General features: G+C 43.3%; 1 protein-coding gene across 20 annotated transcripts in view; it reads right to left on the bottom strand.

Annotated features, from left to right (window-relative positions):
• The window catches only part of NRCAM (neuronal cell adhesion molecule), a 267,419-nt gene that overhangs the window by 197,150 nt on the left and 45,146 nt on the right, over window positions 1-25,123 (bottom strand). For all 20 annotated transcript variants that reach the window (XM_059170771.1, XM_059170769.1, XM_059170785.1 and 17 more), the window contains exon 2: window positions 12,904-13,066. The gene's annotated coding sequence lies outside the window, so the exon portion shown is untranslated. The remainder of the gene's footprint in view (window positions 1-12,903; window positions 13,067-25,123) is intronic.

Genomic DNA, 25,123 nt, shown 5'->3' with positions numbered 1-25,123 from the left:
CAGCATCGCAGCAGATCCTTAGCTTTTCTTCTGAAGCTTTGGTTCCCGGCTTGGGGGAGGGATAGAGTAGCACCTGCAAACAGGTGCTCTGCAAACAGTCCCTCCACTTGGGTCCCATTTCCTTGGCCCCAAGCCATACCACACCACACCACACACACAACACAGACACACACCACATACACCATACCACACACACACACAAACACACAACATACCACACCACACCCACAACATACACAACACACACAACATACCACCACACCACACACACACACCTCACACACACCACACCACATACACTCACACCACACATACCACACACATACACCACACACCATATACACACACACTACACATACCACACACACATCACACCACATACACCACACACACACACACACATACACACACACACATTGTGCCTTCTCAGAATGATGTAGCCCAAGAAAACAGCCTTCAAAGGTCACTCGTCTGGCTCATAACCTCCCAAATCAAGATTAACAACTCAAAAGTATTAAAACGAGAATTGGGAGTTATTTTTCACCTTTGATTTCATTAAAAAATAACAAATTACAAAATAGTAGCTGGAAAGGGAACCTGCTAATGAATATTTATGAAGTCTGCTCACCAGAAATAAAGACAAAAGCTGCCTTTTCTTGTCACATTGAAGTGAAAACAAACAAGACCTGGAGGAGGCACCAGGAGAGTCCAAAGGAAACTCTGACTGCAGGGGTGAAGGCAAGGAGTGCGAGTCCGCTAGAATACAGCGCCGGACTGGGTGATGCACAACCCCAAGAATTCTAATGAACACAATCCAGGGGCTTTCATGGTGTCCCATCTCCAACAGGGGCAGTCATTTGGCTCATGGTGAATAGCTCTAACTCTTGGCTTTCTAGCTAAAGAAGACAGAGAAATTTCAATAAAAATTAAGAATAAGAGTTTGAAAAATGCTCCTTTTTAATGAAGTACAGTCTCATACTTTATCAACTCCCATTTTGCCAAAGACAACTGGTGAAATATATGAATAAAGCCTGCAATTTCTTGGTTATTTTATGCTGGGGAATGTGTGCTTGCTTTTCACTTCTGGGTTTCAGTGACGACTGAGTGAGGCCACCAAAGTTCTTATTCCCTGATATGCCAGTAAGAGTCAGAGCTTAGAAGGGGTACACTTGGCTTAAGAGCAGGAAAAAAAAAAAATTGCTGAAGGGCACAGCTGGGCTGTGGGAAAAGAAAGCTTTCATTTCCATATGAATCTAAACCTTTAAAAGCAAAACTAGAGTGTATGAAACTTTTAAAAACCTGAAAGTAACTAAAAATCTATCAGATCTGCTAGCTACCTCTTCAAAGGGAAGGGAGATTTGACGGAAGAGATTTGACAGCAACGACAGGAATAGAAATAGAACCCTTTCATGTTATTACCGCAGGGGCTGAAATTGTCCTTACCTTACAGTACTTCAACTTGAAAGTACATATGAATCCCTAGGCATCTTGTTAAAATGCAGATTCTGATTGAGCAGGTCTGGGATGGGGCCTGAACTTTTGCATTTTTAACAAGCTCCCAGGTGTTGATGCTCTTGGTGCTTGTCTGTAGCCCGTGTTTTTAGTAACATGCGTGTACAACACGAAAACAGAAGCCCGAAGATTGGAGTTTCAGCACCTGCTGTGGGTTTTGCATTAGGATTTGGAGGCATATCCCCAAACGCAGTTTTCTTTTCTTTCTTTTTTTTTTTTTTTTTTTTTAAGATTGATTGATTGATTTGAGAGACAGAAAGTGTGTGAGTGGGGGGAAGGGCAGAGGGAGAGGGAGAGAAAACCCTTAAGCAGGTACCCCCCAGAGGGCAGCACATGGATGCAGGGCTTGGTCCCAGGACCCCCAGATCATGACCTGAGCCCAAACCAAGAGTCAGACGCTTAACCACCAACTGAGCCACCCGTGTGCCCCCCAACCAAGCTCAGTTTTCTTATTGGACAGATGCTCATTTGCCCTAGTTACCTCATGGGTCACCATGAGGCTGGAATTAACAACCTGCCAAGTGCTTCATAAATTACAAAGGACAAAGAACGGCAGCATTATCATCGTTATTAAAAAGATCATGAAGCATAAATGACTGAAGGTCCCAAAGTGTTTTGAGGTATGCTTAAGGTAGCTTAGGAGTAGGGCAAGGACAACACTGAGCAAACTCAGAGAGGAAACTCAACTGGGTGAGTCATTTGGGTTGACAGACAATGCCAGGCGCTGTACCAGATTCTTCTGTGTTAGAACATGAAGGCACCCTCAACAGATGCAAGACGGAGGATAGCCTGAAATACCGGGCAAAGAACTGTGCGCATTCTCATGAGACAGAGAGTCATCTGATGAGTCTTAGCTTAGCAGTAAGAGAAGGAATTAAATTAGATATTTTAATGAGCTCTATTGGGGGGAATATTGAAGACATGAGAATCAGTAAGAATGCCTTTAAAACTCAGTTTTCTAGCAGTGGATCCATTTAATTGAGCAAAAACTGAAACGAAATCTCTATATTTATGTATGTTTCTTAAAAATTAAAAAGTTAAAGAAGAATGAAAGCAGAACTGCTTTAGGTCAAGAGGCAACGGAGCCCTGGGGACAAGCTCTCAGATCTGGTCTTCTTTTTGGAAGAAGGTACTCTAGTGTGATAAGCGTCTAGATCAGATGCTGGAACTGGAAATCCAGAAGAAGCTTAGGTACACATAGTTCATGAGAGAACAGCTCTTCTGGTGGCTGAGGCGGAACCAGAGCCAGACGTCCTGGCTGCCTAAAAGTGCTCTTTCATCTCCATTATCTTGTCTCGGACCCTTCGTATTGACAAGACACACCAAGGAGAAAATGTAAAATCCAATATAGTTAGGAATCATTTAGAAACTTCTTAGTGCCTTCCCCTTATCTTCTGACACTGAGGTCTTCAAAGAGCATTTAGTTTAAAAACCCTAGTCCCATATCCACTCTCTAATCTTATCTCTGAGCAATTAATTGATTGAAAAAGTTGTTCTCTAAAGCTCCAGACTTCCTGCTGTTGTTTGAAAGCCCTTCCTAATGATGTTACATTCAGGGAAATATTTTAACAATGTCCTCCCAAGATCTGAGTCTCAAAAGAACTTAATACTGGGTACAAATAAACGACTCAGGATAGTAGATTTTGACTTAATTTTATTGAATATAAAGAGAGGACATACAGTAAGATCGAAAATTATGAGATATCTGTAAGATTTTAAAATTTACAGGAAGACACTTATCCAATGAAAAAGGTTTATGATCACAAGGCCACGTACGAGACCTATATGGACATTTTCAAAGATACTGTAAGAGATTTTAGTTATAAAGAAAATAAATGTAGATAAATAGTTGTGATCTTCCATTTGCAAAACAGAGCACATGTGTTTGAGTTTCTGGAAAGCATCATTTCTGAAGTCTGAAGTCACAGAACCACAGAGTTCAGAGTTCTCCATAAATGCTCTGGGGAGCATCTCAGCAATTCAAGGCTGAATGCTGTTTTTCCTTTCTTTGAAGATTTTTTTCCTTTCTTTGTATATTCTGTAAGCTCCTTTCCGTGCCTTACTGTTTAAGAGCAGAAGAATTCCCTTGATACAAACCCAAATATCTTCCTCCTTTAATTTATGTCCATTTTTTCTTGTTCTGTCCTCTGTGAACATGGATAAAATAGGTCGAGTATCTCCCTTTAAAATCTTTCCATTTACTTGAGGATAGAAGGGAATTATGTACACCTGAATCCCCCAACCTTAAACAATTCCAGATCTTTCACTTTTACTCATAGACTTTTCTTCCCATCTCTTCAATGACTTTAGGTTCCCTTTGGAACTTCTCCACACACTTTATGAAAGGGGGCTAACCATGTGGAAGAATGATTTCAATTTGCAGGTGATCCATCTTTTATTAAGCTTCTTCTCTCTACCAAAGCAAATGCTGTCATAAAAATGACATTAAAAATACATTCTGTATCATAACCAATTGGTCAGAAATTGCTGGTAATTACAATGAAGGTAAAATTTAATGAACATTTCCAGTGTCCAGGCACCGGACACTGCCAAATTCTGACAATGACTCTAAGAGGTAGGTGTTGTCATCTCCATTTTTCACAGGAAAGGCCTGGGCCAGACAGACTGTCAGAGACCTTGATTCTGATTCCCAGAGCTATGACCTTCTCGCAGTGCTCTAGAGATACACAATCACAGATTCACGCAAACGCAGGCGTGACATGGACCCTGGATGGCTGCTGTAGGTCAGGTTTCCCTTGAGTTAGACTCTGAGATGGGGATTGCCCTGTAGGGATTGTATGGGGGAGGGGCCTGAAGCGGACAAGGCAGAGGGAGAAGCTGGGCTGTGGGACAGCCACAACAAAAGCCCCGGCTGACCCTACAGATCCTACAGAGTTGTTTTGAATTGGGGCAAGGGTCTTTGTGTCCCCAAACTGACCAGTCATTGAATGTATACTGCTGCCCCAGGTCGGGTGGTCTAACCTTTTTTTTTTTTTTTAAGATTTTATTTATTTATTTGATAGATCACAAGTAGGCAGAGAGGCAGGCAGAGAGAGAAGGGGGGAAGCAGGCTCCCCACTGAGCAAAGAGCCCGATGCGGGGCTCGATCCCAGGACCCCGGGATCATGACCTGAGCCGAAGTCAGAGGCTTAACCCACCAAGCCACCCAGGTGCCCCTGGTCTAACCTTTAAGGAGGCAACTCTCTGTAGCCAAAGCCTGAGGATGGCCAGCAAGGAGGGACCCAGCCTTGAGCTCACAGCTGGACATACCCCCAGAAAGTGGGGACAGAGTGTCTCTGTCCTCCCTGAGTGCTCCCTCCTCACTGAGTGCCTCGGTCCCCCTCAGGGGTGGGCAGGGCACCTGGGTGGCACATGATAGCTCAACTACCGTGAGTGTTTTCTTTTTTCTTTTTTCTTTTTTTTAAGATTTTATTTATTTATTTGAGAGAGAGACAGTGAGAGAGAGCATGAGCGAGGAGAAGGTCAGAGGGAGAAGCAGACTCCCCATGGAGCTGGGAGCCCGATGCAGGACTCGATCCCAGGACTCTGGGATCATGACCTGAGCCGAAGGCAGTCGTCCAACCAACTGAGCCACCCAGGCATCCCCCGTGAGTGTTTTCTGATCCCCAACTTCAGATACGGGTCTGCGTACCTATTTACAGGTTTGTAAGTAAAACAAGTTGCATAGCTTTAATGCCAAAGAAATAAGTAAGATTGAGCAGGGATAAAGGACCACAAACACTGCTTTAGCTCCTGTGCAGTGAATGAGGAACCTATCTCTATTTCTGTGACTCTGTCCTTTTGCTAGGACACTTTCTCCATGGGATATGCACACACTACAATGGTGAATCTGAACAAAACATGAAAGCTTTGATAGCAAAGAAAGGTAACAGGAAGGACAGAGAATAATTATTATCCAAGTGGATGTCGCATGTTTGAATGGTCCTGGTTGATTAAAATATATGCGTCCTCCAAATGAAAGATGATACAAGGGATGAAAAAGCCTGTTCGTAGTGCTGCACCCTCAATAATTTTTTTTAATCCTCTATCTCTTCTCACAGATTTTATTTTCTAAACAGTATTAAAAAGACATAATTGTCTTAGGACAATTTGCTTAAAAAAACAAAAAAACAGCCCAAATACTTTGGCTATCGATCATGAAGTGAAAGTTCTGTTTCATTGTCCACTTTACAAATGAGATCAGAAACAGTTTTCAAGTTTAAAATCAAACGTGTTTATCTTTTATTGTTAGCTATGTATCCATTCTGCAGAAGCTTTTAAAAAGCTAGAAAGCCAACAATGAGCAAGAATCGTTTATCAGGGCATGGGTCTGAAGTAGATCCCGGGGGATATGGAATCCAGCTTATATGATGGGAAAATGTGAGGAGTCATTAGTTCATATTATGCTGCCTCGCTATTCTATTAATGACTGCAAAAATAAATTCTCCAGTCACCGTGCTCATTGTAACGTGAGCAGCAAGATATCAGGACAGAATCTGGAGTTCAAAAAGTTAATAATAAACCTGAATCAAGAATAATTTCCAAAGTACGCAAACAATGAAAGGCAGTGAAGAGTGAAAATTCAAAGGCAGCAACATTATCTGATTAGAAATTCGTCATCATTGTCCTCCACCAAAATGGCCCCCAAATTGCTGATGTAGTCTGTGACCTCTATAGTGGGATTGAATTTGTATCAAAAGTTGGCGGCTCAGCATTTCCTCTCCCCTTTCTTTTTAAAATCCCACACCACGGAAGGGCAGAGGGGAACACATTTTACTGTTAAATACGATTTGAGCCTGTTGGCAGACTGCCCGTTCAAAGTCTCACCCTGGCAACTCACCTGTGGCTTCTCCTGTCTGACAGGAGTGGTTCCCAACAACCCTCGTCCAGCAGGACTCTATGCTCTAACCACTGGGTGGAAGGAGGGCTTCAATACTTGGAAACTATTTCAAATTCTAAATACTTTATCTATTTTTATTTAATCATTTATTTATTTATTTATTTATGAGTGAGTGAGTGAGAGTGTGGGTGGGGAGGGTGAGATCAGAGGAAGAGGGAAAAAGAGAATTTTTTCTTTTCTTTTCTTTCTTTCTTTCTTTTTTAAGATTTTATTTATCTATTTGGCAGAGAGATCACAAGCAGGCAGAGAGGCAGAGATAGAGGGAACCAGGCTGCCCACTGAGCAGAGAGCCCGATGCGGGACTCGATCCCAGGACCCTGAGATCATGACTGAGCTGAAGGCAGAGGCTTAAGCCACTGAGCCACCCAGATGCTGGAGAAAGAGAATCTTAAGCAGGCTCCAGACCTAGCATGGATCTCCATGCCGGGCTTGATCTCATGACCCTGAGATCCAATCTCATAGTCACGACGAACTGAGCTGAAATCAAGAGTTGGGTGCTTAGTCGACTGAACCACCCAGGTGGATGTTCACCCCAGGATCGAAATACTTGTAAGTGGTGACGCCACAGCTTCCATAAACTCTATCCACTGTGCTGTCTGCAAGATAGCGCTTGCAATATCCACTCTGGCAGGGGAGCAGAACGCAGCTGGCCAGTGCTGTTGCGTTCTCTGCCCTGCCCACAGCAAGAGAGCTCAGGAGAAGACCCTATGGCTAAGCCAAACTACAGTGGAGAAAGGCTGGCGCGCCCTTTCCCAGCCACCCTCCCATCTTGGGCTGTCTTCAGTGGCTCCCATATCTGTCCATCCTTGTTCATGCTGTTTTTCTGCCCACAGAGCCAAGCTATGCAGAGAGCGAAAGCATCCACATCTCCCTAAACCAGCCCCCTTACCAGACGAAGGGAGGTTCACCTGTTCCCCATACCCACGATAGACCATTTCCACACCAGTTCCATACACACAAAGTGTCACGGGTTGCACGTTTTGGAGACATCATGTTCATTTGTGTCTTTTGCACACAGGGCATGAGTGAGACAGAAAAAGAGATGCAGAGAGAGGCACAGACTGAAAAAAGGGAGAGACCAAAACAGGAAGACCTATTTCTTGGGCCCTGCACACACACGAGTGTAAGCTCCTTTTGTTACAGTGGCTTTCGGGATGAGTGAATCAGGCTCTATACACGCACTCTGACGACTCATGGCCCACTGCTCTCACAGCAATGACTGGCCACTCTGTGAACTTCAGAGAACAGTCCATTGTCCTTGAGACCACCTACAACTCGCAAGCACGTGCCATCCGTCTAAGCTACACCAACTCAGCTTTTCCATAAATTCATTTTCTAGACACAAAATCCATCGGGTACTGCAATGTATTTGACCAAATCAGAAATACCTTGGCCTTAAGAGAGTTGGTTTTAAAATAATTAATGAATGCCCCCCTTTTTTTAATGTACGAAAGTTGTATTTTATTTAAAAAGGGCAAATAATGGGGTGCTTGGGTGGCTCAGTGGGTTAAAGCCTCTGGCTTCGGCTCAGGTCATGACGCAGGGTCCTGGGATTGAGCCTCGAGTTGTGCTCTCTGCTCCCCTGCCTGCCTCTCTGCCTGCTTGTGACCTCTGTCAAATAAATTTTTAAAATATATTAAAAAATAATAAAAAGGGCAAATAAGGAGTGCCTGGGTGGCTCAGTTGGTTAAGCAGCTGCCTTCCACTCAGGTTATGATTCCGGGGTCCTGGGATCGAGCCCTACATCTGGCTTCCTGGTCAGTGGAGGGTCTGCTTCTCTCTCTCTCTCCCCCTGTGCCTGGTGCTCAGCTTACTTGTGCTATCTCTCTCTCTCCCTCTGTCAAATAAATAAAATAAAATAAAATAAAAAGGGCAAATAAGTGGCTCAGTGGTTTAAGCCTCTGCCTTTGACTCAGGTCATGATCCCAGGGTTCTGGGATGGAGCCACATATCGGGCTCTCTGCTCAGCAGGGAGCCTGCTTCCCCCTCTCTCTCTGCCTGCCTCTCTGCCTAATTGTGATCTCTCTGTGAGAGAGAGATAAATAAATAATTTTTTTTAAAAGGGCAAATAAAACTGGAAGCTGGGTTGCACAGCCAGTACTTGAATTGTGTGAAAATGTGGCTAACAAAACTGTTGTGACTGAAAGTACCCATTGGGGGGTGACACCTGGGTGGCTCAGTGGGTTAGGTGTCTGCCTTCAGCTCAGGTCATGATCCCAGGTCCCTGCTCGGGGGGAAGTCTGCTTCTCCTTCTTCCTTGTTCTTGCATGCTCTTGCTCTCTCTCTCTCTCTCTGTCAAATAAATAAATAAAATCTTAAAAAAAAAAAAAGAAACTACATACTATGGAAAAATTGGCTGGATGACAAATATTGAGATGATTATCTTTTTCTTAAACTAGAACTGAAACATGGGTGGTTTTGATTGTCCACTGATCCTACATTTCAGTAGTGGAAACAGCTTAAACAAACAAACAAACAAACAAACAAAAAGCCATGTTTAAAAAGTTTAAAACTGGGGCGCCTGAGTGGCTTAGTCATTAAGCATCTGTCTTCAGCTCAGGTCATGACCCCAGGATCCTGGGATGGAGCCCTGCTCCCTGCTCAGTGGGAGGCCTGCTTCTCCCTCTCCCACCCCCCACTGCGCTGTGTTCCTTCTCTGACTCTCAATCTCTCTGTTAAATAAATAAATTAAATATTACAAGAAAAAACTTTTTATTTTATTTTTTTAAATTTTTTTTTTAAAGATTTTATTTATTTGTCAGAGAGAGAGCGAGTGAGAGCGAGCACAGGCAGACAGAGTGGAAGGCAAAGTTAGAGGGAGAAGCAGGCTCCCTGCGGAGCAAGGAGCCCGATGTGGGACTCGATCCCAGGACGCTGGGATCATGACCTGAGCCGAAGGCAGCTGCTTAACCAACTGAGCCACCCAGGCGTCCCAAGAAAAAACTTTTTAAATTAACAAAATCAAATGCGGTCATCGAGGCCTAAAATAATAAAGCGAAATCTGTTTATTGAGAGGAGAGCAACTGGCCAAGGCAAATGCTGTCGGTGTGAACGGACTGACTTCAGTCAATTTCTTATTACTTTAAGATGTCTAGGTAATCTCACAGGGCACTAAAGACGTGGAACAAAAGAAAGTAAGTAGGTGGAAGGGGAAGCCTGAGTTTCAACAGACCAGGGCTCTGACTCCAGCTGTTAGCATTAGGTCATTTACTTAATTATGCTTCAAATTAATTTCCTTTTGTGTAAAAGTGAAAGTGATAGATTAGCGGATCTGGGAAGTTTCTGGAAAGATAGTAAAGAAACGGACTAGAAAGAGTAAAAAGGAGGCATTTTGTGATTTTCTAACAGGTCTTAAGGGAAAAAGTCAGTAAGCTAATTAAAGCCATAGTAATCAAATAAAATTCACTCAAAATAGTATGATTGTCTGTATTATTTGAATTTAAAATTTTTACCCACGACATTCCCTCAAAGAAGGCTCTGAGTAATGTCTAAGTGGGGTAGACTGCTCGGGAACAGTGCAGCCTCTGTTATAATAGCCTCCCTTCATGACGTGCTGCGTGATGCTGGGAAAACCCGAAGGAGAGACCCTGACGCACCCTGAAGAAGGCAGGAAAGATCCTGCTCCGTCTCCCGAGGATACTGCTCGAATCCTGGGCAGAGCACTGAAGGTGATGACTAGATAAGAAACCAGGAGAGAAACAGAAAAAGAATTACCCTTTGAAAAACAAAGCATGTTCCTTACCTGATTTCTGTAAATACTATGCATTCAAATGAAGAATGGCACTGGCTTACAACTCCGAAATCTTAGGGTTTTCATTGTTTGTTTATTTATTTATTCATTTTTTAAAATACTGGCTTGAAGCAATGTCCACAATAGCCAAACTATGGAAAGATCCTAGGCGTCCATCAACAGATGAATGAATAAAGAAGTGGTGTATATATACAATGGAATACTATGCAGCCATCAAAACCCCTAAAATCTTGTCATTTGCAACAATATGGATGGAACCAGATGTAGATGGAACTAAGGGAAATAAGTCAATCAGAGAGGGACAATTATATGATCTCACTGATTTGAGGAATTTGAGAAACAAGACAAAGGATCACAGGGGAAGCGAGGGGAAAATGAAACAAGATGAAGCCAGAGAGGAAGACAAACCTTAAGGAACTCTTGGTCTCAGGAAACAAACTGAGGGTTGCTGGAGTGGAGGCGGGGGGGAGGGACTGGGTGGCTGGGCGATGGACAGTGGGGAGCGTTTGTGCTACGGTGAGCACTATGAACTGTGTAAGACTGATGAATCACAGACCTGTACCCCTGAAGCAAATTATACATTAGATGTTAATAAAAAATAAAATAAATAAATACTGGCTTAAATTTCCTTTCACCAAACTAATAAAGTCTCCACATTTGTCCCTAGGAAAAGACCCTTATTTAATTATTTGTTGAGAGAGCACACGTGTGCTCATGGTGCATGAGCATGGTCTGGGAGACAAAGCGGGAGAGTGGGAGAGAGAGAACCTCAAGCAGACTCCCTGGTGCGTGTGAAGCCCAACGCAGGGCTCGATTCCACAACCCTGAGATCATGACCTGAGCTGAAACCAAGAGTCAGACGCTCAAACAACTGAGCCACCCAGGTGCTCCTATTTATTTCGTAACTGGAAGTTTATACCTTTTTTTTTTTTTTTTAAGATTTATTTATTTATTTATTTGACAGAGAGAGATCACAAGCAGGCAGAGAGGCAGGCAGAGAGAGAGAGAGGAGGAAGCAGGCTCCCTGCTGAGCAGAGAGCCTGATGCGGGACTCGATCCCAGGACCCCGAGATCATGACCCGAGCCGAAGGCAGCGGCTCAACCCACTGAGCCACCCAGGTGCCCCAAGTTTATACCTTTTAATTGCCTTCCCCTACTGCACCCATCTCCCCACATCCCCCCATCTGACAAGCACCAATTTGTTCTCTACGTATGTAGAGTCTCTTTTTGGGGTGTATATGTGTGTGTGTGTGTGTGTGTGTGTGTGTGTGTTCATTTGTTTTGGGTTTTAAATTCCATATATAAGTGAAACCATGATTTTCATCTTTTTCTGTCTGATTATTTTGAAAGCTTAAGTACAAAATCAAAGTTACATTTCAAAAAAGATTTTTAACTATTGCCTGTAACTCCCAAGTCAATGTTTCTGGCCTGGAACCCTCCCCTAACCTCCGTGCCTACACTTCCAGCTGCCCAGTGCACATTACCCCCTACACGTCTCGTGTATACCTCAAAGTCCTCTCCTCCTCAAGACAGGGTCTGCTTACCCCCTAAACTCCCTTTATGTCATGGGAGGCAGAAACCTGAGAATCGCAGGTCCTAACATTTTCTCACTTCCAATGCCCAAACCATCACCACATCCAGCACAGTCAACTCTGTGAAAGCTCTCTTCCTCTGTTCCTCACTGCTTCCTCTCTAATTTCATCCTCTCATCTCTTCACCAGACCCGCCCAAAAGAAGTCTTCCTTCAGTCTTGCTCACCTCCAGGTGCTTCTCTACAGTCTCTCTGAAGTAACATAACTAAAATACCAATGGCCGCCATCTTAAACCCCTCAGTGCTTACACACACACACACACACACACACACACACACACTCTTCATACCTGTGGTTCAACAACCCTGAACAATTTACTACTTCTGCATGCAGGCTTCACACCTCTCCCACTGCTCCTGCCGGCAATACCCTCCTCCACTCTCCACCAGGCCAACTCCTACTCATCTTTCAAGGGCCCTTTCAGGGGTCACCTCCTCCAAGAAGCCTAATTTTACACACAGAATTTCTGGCCACAGGCTGCATTCAATGTCTTTTTCCTTCCTTGATGCACTCTCAATACACTTTCATCGTGTCTGTCTCTTGCATTCGACAGATATTCCTTGAAGATGAAGACTTACTACTTTTGCTTCTTGAGATCCTTGCGAAATTTACAAAAATCAAAATAAAAATGAATCAAAATATAAATAAAAATAGATTGGAGGGCATAAGAGTATTTTAGAGGATTTCAAATATTTGGAAATAGTAATTGTTTTTCTTACTTATGCAAATAATACTTCATGGTTTACAAAGTGCTTTCATATATATTATTTTGTTTTATCCTTAAAAAAATTCTAAAAGGCAGGGCAAGGCAGATATGAAGGCTCTCAGAAGCCCCAAATACATAAGAAACTCCTCTAAAAGAGAAATGTTATTGATTTTTCAAGGTGCGCGCGTGTGCATGTGTGTTCAAATAAGTCTTCTTAGATCAGAGCTACAACTTCAAATAAATTCCTGTTGCATCAAAATAGTCACTTTATTTCCTTTATAGCTACTAAAAAATTCTCCTGAAAAAGAAAAGCTCCCAATTCTTTGTAGAGAATTTTCAATAATCTATTTCCTTATACACTCTTTTCCAAGAAGTGGATTTTAGAATACAAAACAGCTCATTTAGATTTCTACAGACAAAGAGAAAACTGATTCGCTCTCACCTTCAGAAGATCCACTGGGGCCCAAAGCCTCCTGAACCTTTCCCTGATGCTTGAAAGCTGTCCTTTTCTCAGAATGATGTCAACAGCTCAGAGTAGCTTTGGCCAAAGTCTTCAGCAAACAGGGCAGTGGGTGCTGTGCTGAGGAAGATTATCACAAGGATTCCTGAATAGGAAAACAAAACAAAACAAAACACAGAAGAGTGTAAATAGTTTTGGGTTAGTTAATTCTATTAAGCTGATATTTCATTCTACCATCCTACTAAATTCGACAAGGGGAACTTAATACATATTAAATTCCATGATTAATTTCTGCAGTTAAGAACATCAATGTCTTAAGACTTTCATCTATTTATTGGCCACAGGTAATGAAAACAGGTAACATAATTCCAGTTACATTTTAGTATAGGATAGGAGTCTGAATGACCCCTGAACAGCAGGAAACAACTGTGCACACAAATTAAAGAGGGAAAAAAAAGGCACTTGATCTTATTCTGCTCTAATACTTCATGGGAATACCAGTTCCCTTACAATCACATCAGCACACAGGCTGCGGCTGGGAAGAATCTAATACCGACCGAAAAGAACAAACAGTGACGAGCCAAGTATTTGATCAAGGTTGACGATGTCAGGGAGGAACTCAGCAATGCAATTACATTTTAGAGGTGGCTTTGAAGGCGGTGAGAAAAGAGTGTGTGGGAATAAAAGGGGTTGCTAAACACATCACCGTAAGAAAACAAGCACAAGGTTAAGGTAGAAAGACGTGGAATGAAGCCTTCATTAAATGGAAACCACCTTACAGAAGCGCTGAATATTGTGTTTGCTTAATACCTCACTTTCAAGAGAAATGGAAAAAGTCACAGAAAAGAGTATTCAGAAAGCCTCTTTGAACCCAAAACTTGGGGTCAGTGTGCAGCGAGAAGAGCAGGAGGTGGGAGGGTTAGACCTGCTCCCAGCGCGAAGGGTCTGACCTTGGGCTTGCTAAGTGCTTCCCAACCTTGTGGGCACCAGGGGAGCTTGTAGAAAGTATCGCTGGCTTGGCTCCATCCAGGCCAGATACATCCCTGACATGAAATCAGCATTTCTTCCAAAGACACAAAGTCAGAGAAGATGTTTCCTGATGGCTCATCTAGCTCAAATATTCGGCCTCTCCTTAACATTCGGCGTCTCCCTAACGGTTTGCAGCTTTGATAACTTGTTTGTTTTAAAACAAATGTGATTTAGGGGCACCTGGGTGGCTGAGTGGGTTGGGGCCTCTGCCTTCGGCTCGGGTCATGATCCAGGGGTCCTGGGATCAGGCCCCGCATCAGGCTCTCTGCTCGGCAGAGAGCCTGCTTCCCCCTCTTTCTCTGCCTGCCTCTCTGCCTATTTGTGATCTCTGTCAAACAGATAAATAAAATCTTTAAAAAAAATAAAACAAATGTGATTTAAATTATTATTATCCAAAGTTTAAAACCCTATAAACTTAAACCGTGCCCCAATTTTCGAGAATAAAAGACTGAGGCTCTGAGAAGTACAGTGACATAGGCAAGGTTCAAGCAAAAGAATATCACTAGGACAGAATCAAGTCTTCTGGGGGAGGTATGTCAACTGGACACAAGATTCTCTCCGGCTAGGCCGGTAAGACCAGAAGACAAGGAGCCACACCAGCACTAGGCTCTCTGGGCTCCCACCCCTTACAGAATAATAAAGGTAAGAAAGAATCCTACTAGCTAAACGACAGCACTTCATATGAGCTGGACCCTGCTAAGAAGTGCTTCAATCCTCACAAAATTCTTAGACCCAACTAATATTATAATAGTTTATTTATAATTTACAGATGAGGAAATTGAAGCCAAGTGAGCTTAGTCTTGTCTCCAGAAAGGGGGAACTAGAATTTTAACAAAGCTAGTCTCTCTCCTAACCATGTATTTCCTGGGAGGAATACAGTTAACAGAAAGTTGGAAGTAAGGCTACTCCATTCGGTGTCGGCTTCGGTGTCGGCTTCTGTCTTTCTTGGTCACGGTGCATTCTCACGCTGGCAAGTGGGAATAGAGGCATCCTGCAGTCTTCCTGGTGATTTCAGATTTTCTTAGATTAAATGCTCATTTCTCTTGTTTGTGACAGGATTAACATTTTATGGGATGATTTTTATTCTCCCTTCACAACACACACACAACACACACACACACACACACACACACAAACACACCTACCACACCATACATACTACCATACCACACACCACACACATACATCAAACACACCACATGTATGCCACACATATACCATATACACACCACACACACGCCACACACACCACATACAAACACAATACCACACGCACACCACACACACATACACCACATACACACACACACACTCACCATGTCACACATGTGCACACACACACACTTCCAAATTAATAGTTTGAACACTGAAATTTCCTTACACTACTTTAGAGACTTCAGTTGCTTGGGCAAGTATCTGAAGATTTGCCAACCATATCTGCCCTAACTGACTCAGGTTACCATGAATCTGAATTTAAAAGCCTAACTGAAGTATCTGGAACATCGTTTACAATTCATTTGGAAAAAAATGATCCAACATCCTCACACTTTCCTTCAACCGTCTTGCAGTAGTAGTATCCCTGCTGTAGTTTGCTGCCCCATGACATTTACATTATGTAAATTATCCCCTTTCTTTAAATGGCATTGTTACTGACTATAATAAAATCCAATTTACAAATATTCCACATATGAAATATATTTTATTTAAGAGGCTAAGGCAAAAACACTATTATTTCTGACACCTTAGGCCTATCCTAACTATATGGTGGCAGGATTTTCTTCATGGCTCATTTTAGTAATAATGCAAAAAGATGGTTTTCATTAGAACCATCTGGGAAGAAATAAAAGAGTGGCAATAAAGATAAAAAACACATGCCTTCACAAATTGGAGGGGGCCTAGAAGGTCACTGTATCCAACCACCTATCTGCTTATGGCCTTTCCCATTTCAAGGGACTCTGTATGAGGTTGAACCTCACTTCCTGCAGCTTTCACTCATTGGTCCCAGTTCTGGCCTTTGGAGACATATCCAGATTCCCATTCTAATGTAAGCTTCCCAACCACAGCCCGCTGCTCCAAAAAGCAGGGGTGAGCTGTGGTTTGAGCAGAGGTGGCCACTGACTAGACCGCAGTAGGCATCTGCTGCAGGGATGTCCCACAGAGGCTGGTGGATGATCCATGAGGTAGCTCTGTGCAAGGGTCCTGCGCCAGAAGTGAGATGATAAGCAGCCACATCAATCAAACCTGCTTTCTCTGGGATTTAGAGACGATGTCACGTGTCAGAGGAGAACTTCTGGAATACGCCGAGGGAAGCAGAAAGGCCAAAAGAGGGATCATGAGAGAGAGAGGGCATCCCTGAGGTTGTCTGATCCTGATAATGCCCGACTTTCCAGACCCAGACTGGGAAGTCCCAGCTCCTCAGGGGGCCCTGAGTCTCTCTGTTCTCTACCCTTCCAAACACGCCATACATACAGACTAAAATGGTGGAACCTCATTAACTGGCTGTTCTTACAGCTGTGAGTCAGGTGGATTACGAAGAGCTCCCTTATCTTTCTGAAGGTATTGTTGTCAGAACCAAATAAATGCTTTATTTTACCCCATTAATATTTCACCTTTTTAAAATGGAGTTCATTACTCCAACTTGCCCCAAAATTCCCAGCCTCTTCATGCTGCCTTTCCAGAATAGTCATTTTGCCTTTCACCTTTGTGCCATCGACAAATTAGACAATGACGTTCATGTCATGACAAAAAATGCTAAATAAGGCACTATGTCACAAAGAGTGTTATTAAAAATAGCAAAATCCAAACTATTAATAAATAAAAATGAATGTATTTTTAGTCTCAATGTCATTACCTAAAATTAATAATTACCAATTCTCCAAACTGACTGCAAATCATCCTGAAACTATAAATAGCTACATAAACCGACTTGACCAAGCAATTCATCTGCTGAATAAAGGTTTTAACATTTAACTCAGTAGAAACGGCAAAACCCAGAAGAATTAGATTCTAGCATCATTAGAGAAAATTAGGTCATAGTTGAGATAATTGGCAACATGAACTTTTTCATTAGAATAATTACCTGTGCAGCAGAGCAAGGAGTTATGTTTGAGAAACATATTGCAAAAACTGAGCCAAGTCAGCTCCATCCTTCCCGGAGGCAATCATGGAAATTAGCAGAATCTGTCATTTTAGGTCATCTGGTTTGCCCATGCCAAAGTGAAATTGTTCCCCAAAGATCTCAACTGCTTTGTCTAATTTGGCTTACCGTAAGCCTCACGGGATCACTCTTTAGAGTAAAGAGCCCTACACGGAAGAACTTTTTAAGTTCTCCTGTCTGCTTTTTCCGTTTTTCTGTCTGCACCATCCCTGTCAGACCACTGAAGCTGCACTTTCTGCTGGTGCTCAGTGTGCCTGCCCAGAAAGACACAACCTGTCCTCCCTGCTCTAACTGGACACTACGCCCCCCCCCCAACTTTGTGTGAAGTAAGACTGGAAATCCTCAGAGGGACCGCCCATCGTGCCCCGCCTACAAAACAGCCCTCGAGCGTGCTTGTAGATTTCCCGCCATCTCCGCTGAACGTGGAGCCCTTCCTGCCTGGCTTCTTTTTTCTCTGCAGTGTCGAATGTTTCCACCGTTCATTCAAAAACTACCGTTTGATCCATTGGGGTCAATGTACTGCCCTGAGAGATACGCCAGGACAACAAAGACTGGGCAGCTTCTGTTCAAAGACAGAGATGAGGGCCGGTAATACCATCTTGTGTTGAATGGCATTTTGCGACTTATTTTTCACAAAAGTCATCTCACTTGACACTGAAAAACAAGTATTTTTCTTGCCAGCTTACAGATAAAAACAAAGCTTCAGTAGGGTTAGGTGAATTACCAGTAATTCATTACAGTTAGTTAACAGGGAGCTTTGGGATTCCTAGTCTAGGTCATTTCCGCCGACCCATGGCTGCATTCATTGTTTACGCAGCTAGAACGAGTACAGAACAAGATACATACAAAGCTTACTCTATACTGGGTGCTTTGGGCATATATCTGATCCATATAGTTGATAACAACTTTACGAGGTAGGTGATTTTATGATCTCATCCCATAGGAGGGAAAAGCTAGGACAAGCGTAGAAAAGGAACAAATGGCCCAGCGTGACATGGCTAGTAGGTGGCCAAGGGTGACAAACACCACGAGAGCAGTACCACCCGGAAGAAATGAGGAGGAAGTCACTGGGTCCGTTGCTAGGAGGACGCTAAGAAAGTTTGGGAACGTTTTCTAGCATTTCCAGAACACTGAGACTTTTCTTCTCTTGCAAATCCTGTGAGAAGACACTGGCATCAGAGACAAGAAAAACATGGCAGTTCCAAGAAAGGAAGGCAATGTGGCGTTCCCCTTTCCCTCCACCATGGCTAGGGGCATGTGAGTCACTCGATGGCACAGGGAACTGCCAACCCATGAATGCCATCTGCTGCTTTAATACTTGCAATGTATATTTTCTAATCTTTCAGATTCTTTGGCTGGATCATGCTGGTTAAGCAAAGCAGAGACACAAGACCCTTGGCATTCGTGGCCTCATGTTTGTGGCTGGCGATTTCACAGTGACTGCCCGGGAGGCTCACCGAGAGTGTGACACAGCCATCTGCCAGGACACCAGCTGGAAATACACAAACTCGTTGACCGCCCAGCACCCACACCTCGATGTGGTTTCCTTATTCTGAACCTAATTTCCGGTATGAAAGGAGGGAGCCAGGAAAAAAGGACATGTGCTCCAGCATTCAGTGAGAGGCTTTCATGGCCCAGAAAAGGGGCTAAGAAGTTCCTACGCAAAGCTTCACTTAATCCCACAGTAATCCCACAAAGTGGCCATTATTATACCGGTTTTCTACATGGGCATATTAAAGCACCGTATGCATCCCAAAGTCAGAGAGCTTGTCCATGTCAGAGATGGGATTTGAATGGGGTCTGTCTGACTTGGTGCTATGGCATACCACTTTTTAAAAAAAATTTTTATTTATTTTTTAAATTTCTTTTCAGTGTTCCAGAATGTATTGTTTAGACACCACACCCAGTGCTCCATGCAATACGTGCCCTCTACAATACCCACCACCAGGCTCACCCAACCTTCCACTTCCCACCCTTCCAAAACCCTCAGTTAGTTCCTCAGAGTCCACAGTCTCTCATGGTTCGTCTCCCCCTCCAATTTCCCCCAACTCCCTTCTCCTCTCCATCTCCCTGTATCCTCCGTGTTATTCCTTATGCCCCACAAATAAGCAAAACCATATGATAATTAACTCTCTCTGCTTGACTTATTTCACTCAACATCATCTCTTCCAGTCCCGTCCATGTTGCTACAAAAGTTGGGTATTCATCCTTTCTGATGGAGGCATAATACTCCATAGTGTATATGGACCACAACTTCTTTATCCATTCATCTGTTGAAGGGCATCTTGGTTCTTTCCACAGTTTGGTGGCTGTGGCCATTGCTGCTATGAACATTGAGGTACAGATGGCCCTTCTTTTCACTACATCTGTATCTTTGGGGTATATGTGCTGCCGAAGCGAGCACTGTATCTTTGGGGTAAATACCCAGTAGTGCAATTGCAGGTTCATAGGGAAGCTCTATTTTTAATTTCTTAAGGAATCTCCACACTGTTTTCCAAAGTGGCTGCACCAACTTGCATTCCCACCAACAGTGTAAGAGGGTTCCCCTTTCTCCACAGCCTCTCCAACACATGTTGTTTACTGTCTTGTTAACTTTGGCCATTCTAACTGGTGTAAGGTGGTATCTCAATGCGGTTTTGCTTTGAATCTCCCTGATGGCTAAACAAAACAAAAAGACAACCCACTGAATGGGAGAAGATATTCGCAAATGACACTACAGACAAAGGGATGATATCCAGGATCTATAAAGAACTCTTCAAACTTAACACACAAAAAACAGATAATCATGTCAAAAAATGGTCAGAAGACATGAACAGACACTTCTCCAATGAAGACATACAAATGGCTAACAGACATATGGCATACCTTTTATGTTTCTGTGGCTGTTACTGAACGAACAAACAAATAAACCAAAACTTTGTGAGGAGGGGAAGACGCTGAGAGATAAAACTTCAGTTAATGTTGGAAAGCCAATTAAGTTTAGACATGAGGTACAGTCCTTGACTTAGGATGGTCCCACTTGAGATTTTTTGACTTTAGGATGGTATGAAAGCAATATGCAGTCTTCAGAAAATGGACTTCAAATTTTGATATAGATCTTTTCCCCGGGCTACCAATATGCTGGGCCATCCTCTCTCGATGCTAGGCAGCGAGCCCCAGCTCTGCCAGCCATGCGATCACTGGGGTCAGTGAGTCACACACAGGGAACCATTCATTCTGTACCCACACGCCATTCTGTTTGTCACTTTCAGTACAATAGTCAAGAAGTTACATGAGATATTCAACACTTTATCACCAAATCGGCTGTGTGCTGGATGGTTTTACCCAGATGTTGGCTAATGTAAGCGTTCTGAGCACAAGCAAGGTAGGCCAGAGGCTAAACTGTGATGTTCGGTAGGTTAGGTGTACTAAATGCATTTTAGACTTATAATATTTTCAACTCACAGTAGGTTCATCAGGACGTAACCCCATTGTAAGTCGAAGAACATACATATATGCAAAAAAAAAAAAAAAGCACAGAGCACTTAATGGCAATGTGTCCCATGGGAAAAGCCAAACACACTACAAAGCTTTCCATATTCTTGAATTGGAAGATGCCCTAAAGTCTTAGAAATCAGTCCCTGTAGGGCCTACTGTTTTTCTGGGAATTCAGAGGTAGAGGGAGAAATGTGTCAAAGACTAGAACAGGTCTGGCCTAGCAGCGGATGAAGCATGTGACTGACACGCTCACTGTGAAGTGCCAATAAATTGCAGGGGGCATCCTGAGGTGGGAGAAAGCATGTCAGGCTGGGATTGGGCAATAAGTAACTGCCCTCCTCACTGAGCCGCTGGCAGCAAAAGAAAGGGGTAAAACTGAGTGGTAACGCTAGGGGAGCAGCAGAGATGAGGGGTGGTTTTAGGCGAGGGGCGATGAAAGTGCAGTTGCATGAATGAAGACAGAGGAATGAGAAGACACCAAGCAGGGCAGAGAAGGGGCGAGGTGGGGGGAGCCGCGAGTGGCAACAGCGGCGGACAGAGCGCTGGCCGGGCAGGGCAGAGGGCTGGGTGCAAGGGACGCACGCGCAGACTCAGGGAGCCCCCGCCAGACTTCAACCACTTTACCACAACGTGAGGGGTGGGTAGATGCACTTCAGGTCTTCCTCCACTTCCGAGAGAAGACTCCCCAGAAATGAGTTTTCAAGAACGAATGCAACCGCCCCTCCACGCAAACCTGCTAATTTGCGTATCACCCTGGCCTCTTGCTGAATCACAGCGGGAGTCCGTCAAAATGAAATGAAATGCCAACACACTTCAACAGTAATACAAACGCCTTGCAACCTCGAACTTCAGTTTAATAGAATATACAAAACAAATTTGCTTTGATGACTCTGAAAAGCAACGGAGCTGGTTCCAACTTGAGCGGGGGTTTATTTATTTTGCGCAGCTCCGTCATTATTCAAATCGCTGGAGAAGCACTTAGTGGGCGCCTACTGGGTAACGCACAAGCTCGAAGCCGGAATGCTAATGATTTTTATTTCTGTACTTCATTTTGACTGGATTGTTTTAGACAGGGTTTGAGTTTTTATTTGGGGAATCTTCTGCAGCTGATTTTTAGTGGCATTTATTTTTTTCTGATTAAAAAAAAAAAGTGTTTTCATTTTTCAAAATATGGAAAGTACCAAAAATTAAAAGAAAAACATTAAAATAGAATGTTTTCTCCAACCACCAGAAATAAAAATTGTCAATGTTTTGGTCTTTATGTCTTCCACATGTTTTATTTTTTTCTGTATGGATGTGTGTCTGTACACATTTTTCAAAACAGAAGTGGTGTAATAAATTAAACTATTATTTAGTAACCTGCTCTGTTCACCTAACAACTCAAAACAAACATTTCCCCAAGTCATTAAATATCTTACAAAATCAATTTTGGTGTCTGGGTAATAGTCTACCATATGAATAAATCATATTCATTTAACCAATTTCCTTGTATGGGCCATTAATGCTATTCCATTTGGCTTTTCTACATCACTTTCTAAAGATCTACTATTTTACTAGCACTGGCTAGAAAACAATCAGTAAAGTTCTCTCTCTGTTTTTTTAAAGATCTGATTTATTTATTTATTTAAGAGACGGAAAAAGTGAGTACAAGCAAGGGGCGGGGGCAAAAGAAGAGAGAGAATCCCAAGCAGACTCCAGGCTGGGCTTGATCTCACAACTCTGAGATCATGACCTGAGTAGAAGTCAAGAACAGGATGCTTAATCAACTGAGCCACCTGGGCACACAACAGCCAGCTAAGTTCTTATACCACTGATAGGTGGAGACTTATTCAGTTACAAAGTTCCATTTCCCTCACTGGGAACTGGTGATCAATTGACTTCAGGCTGGGTGCCTGGACAGAGCAGCTCCAGCACACATTCTCGCCAGGTTTCGGGCAGGTCCTTCACAGCCCTGTCCCCCAGCCCCCCACCACCCCACCCCAGCTATACATCTGCCGCTTGGTAGTCTGCTCTCTACCATGTTAGCCCAGATTACTGTGAAAAGCTTGAACTTTGCAATGAACTTATCAGAGCAGGATCCACGTAGTCTCCAACACCAGGTAATATGTGGAGACAGTCCTTCCTGGGGCAGAGAGTTTGAGCAGAACACTATTAGCCTGACATAAAAAACAGTAATGTTCCTCATTGTCTTAATGGGTCATATTATGTCTCAAAAGAGACAATGGGATACACTGGGAAATTGTAATTAACTATTTCCATTGATGTTGTTGGTTTTGTTTTTTGTTTTTTGTTTTTTTCAGGCAGAGAGGGGGAAGCAGGCTTCCTGCTGAGCAGAGAGCCCAATGCAGAGCTCGATCCCAGGACCCAGAGATCATGACCTGAGCGGAAGGGAGAGGCTTTAACCCCCTGAGCCACCCAGGAGCCCCTGCCATTGATGTTGTTATTATTAAATATTAGATGAGAATACAGTACAAATGATATGCTGTAAGCAGCTCATGGTTTTGGGTGTCTACTGCGATTCGATCTCAGCCCTGCTGGTACTCGGGAGCCCAAAGACGGTGTGGTTATTGCCTTGATGAGCGATGGTGACGCAGGGGAATGCATAAGTCCAAACTCCTCAGACTGTCCATTTTAAACATGTGCATTTTGTTGTATGTTAATTACCTCAATAAAACTGTTAAAAAAATTAGGACGAATACCCAATTTTTGTAGCAACATGGACGGGACTGGAAGAGATTATGCTGAGTGAAATAAGTCAAGCAGAGAGAGTCAATTATCATATGGTTTCACTTATTTGTGGAGCATAACAAATATCATGGAGGACAAGGGGTGTTAGAGAGGAGAAGGGAGCTGGAGTAAATTGGAAGGGGAGGTGAATCATGAGAGACTATGGACTCTGAAAAACAATCTGAGGGGTTTGAAGTGGCGGGGGGGTGGGAGGTTGGGGTACCAGGTGGTGGGTATTATAGAGGGCACGGATTGCATGGAGCACTGGGTGTGGTGAAAAAATAATGAATACTGTTTTTCTGAAAATAAATAAATTTAAATAAAAAATTAAGACCCCATCCTGAGTGCCCAAAACACACACCCGAGATTCTGACTTAATAGGTCTTGAGTGGGGATCTTCATGTGAAGTCGAGAACCATTGATCTAATATACCATGATCTAACCATTGATAAGAGTGAGCTTATCCGGACGGGCACTGAGTACTGTATAGAAGTATTGAACCATTATCTTGTACATCTGAAACTAACAAAATGATAAAGACTTCAATTAAAAAAAAGAAAAAAAAAGATTTAATTATACTTTGAAAAGGCAAAAAAAAATGAACTGATATATTGATGTGACTGACATGAAATTGGCAAGAATCTTTTTAAAGAAGTGATTTTGTCATGTTCAAGTGCAAACAATAACAAACCTGGTATTTAATACAGTGCTACCCGGCAAAGACACTCAGAGGTTGGCTTTAATAATTTGCAGTAATTCCTGAACCAAACTCTTAAGAGACTATGGTGTATAAGGTGCTCCACGAGGCAGAGCGTAAATCGTGTGTATGCGTGAAACTGGTAACTTTTTATGAGCCCAGCGTTCTCCTGAGTGGATTTAAAACTAAATCAAATTCACAAGCTAGTTTAAACATGTACTTATCTAAGAAAAACTAAACACAGGGAATGTAAAAATGAACCTGTTACGGCCCCAGAATTCGATCATGGATTCTCTATGAGAGTGGTTCAAATCCAGCAGGTTTGCTCTATTTGCCAAGCCACTGAACTACCCACAGGCTTTTAGCAAGAATGTGGGAAAAGCTGTTCCAGAAAATTGGAAGCTTCCTGCCAGAGGGCACCATCATCCCCTCCTGACATTTAAGGCTCTGTGCCACGGCTCCGTCTATAGATACCAGGATGGCCAACATCCATAATGAAACAGCCAAGCCCTTTCATTAGAGAAAATTAATATTCAATATTCACTCACATATGTCTTTACTCTGTTATTAATAAGAAACTTTGAACATAATTAGTATTGGCTTTGAGTGCAGTTTAGAACTGCGCCCAGCTGGAAAGAAGCCATGGAGCCTAGAGTTTCATTGCTCTCCGAGGCTGAGCTCTCTCAAAGGGATTAGAAGAGAAAGAAATGGAACCATTCAGTAAGAAATGGTCTCCGCCAGTAACTGGGATGACGGTGTGTGGTAGGGGGACAGAACTGTGACGGTCTGGGGCATGGCCCGTCTCAGTCCTTGTTGCCTTGTTGCCTTCGGTCCCCACAATGCACCCCAAAATCGGGTCAATGAAGGCTCTGCGTCAAGGAGCAGGAGGTGGGACATGTCCGGGGAGCAGCTCCGGGTGAGGCAGGATGTGGGACACCTGGCCAGGTGACACAGGAGAAGAGGAGCACACTGCCACGGAGGGACATAACCCCTTTCATCAGCGACGCACAAATGCACACAGACAGGCAGGAAATCGAGAGCAAAGTCAGGGTGGGTAAGGGCAGAGCAGTACAAGAAACCTGGACGAGGATAAGGCAGGATTTCCAGACTGCTGA

The sequence above is a fragment of the Mustela lutreola genome, chromosome 4 (assembly GCF_030435805.1).
Source record: "Mustela lutreola isolate mMusLut2 chromosome 4, mMusLut2.pri, whole genome shotgun sequence".
Taxonomy (NCBI): domain Eukaryota; kingdom Metazoa; phylum Chordata; class Mammalia; order Carnivora; family Mustelidae; genus Mustela; species Mustela lutreola.
This window is presented reverse-complemented; position numbering and strand designations above follow the sequence as displayed.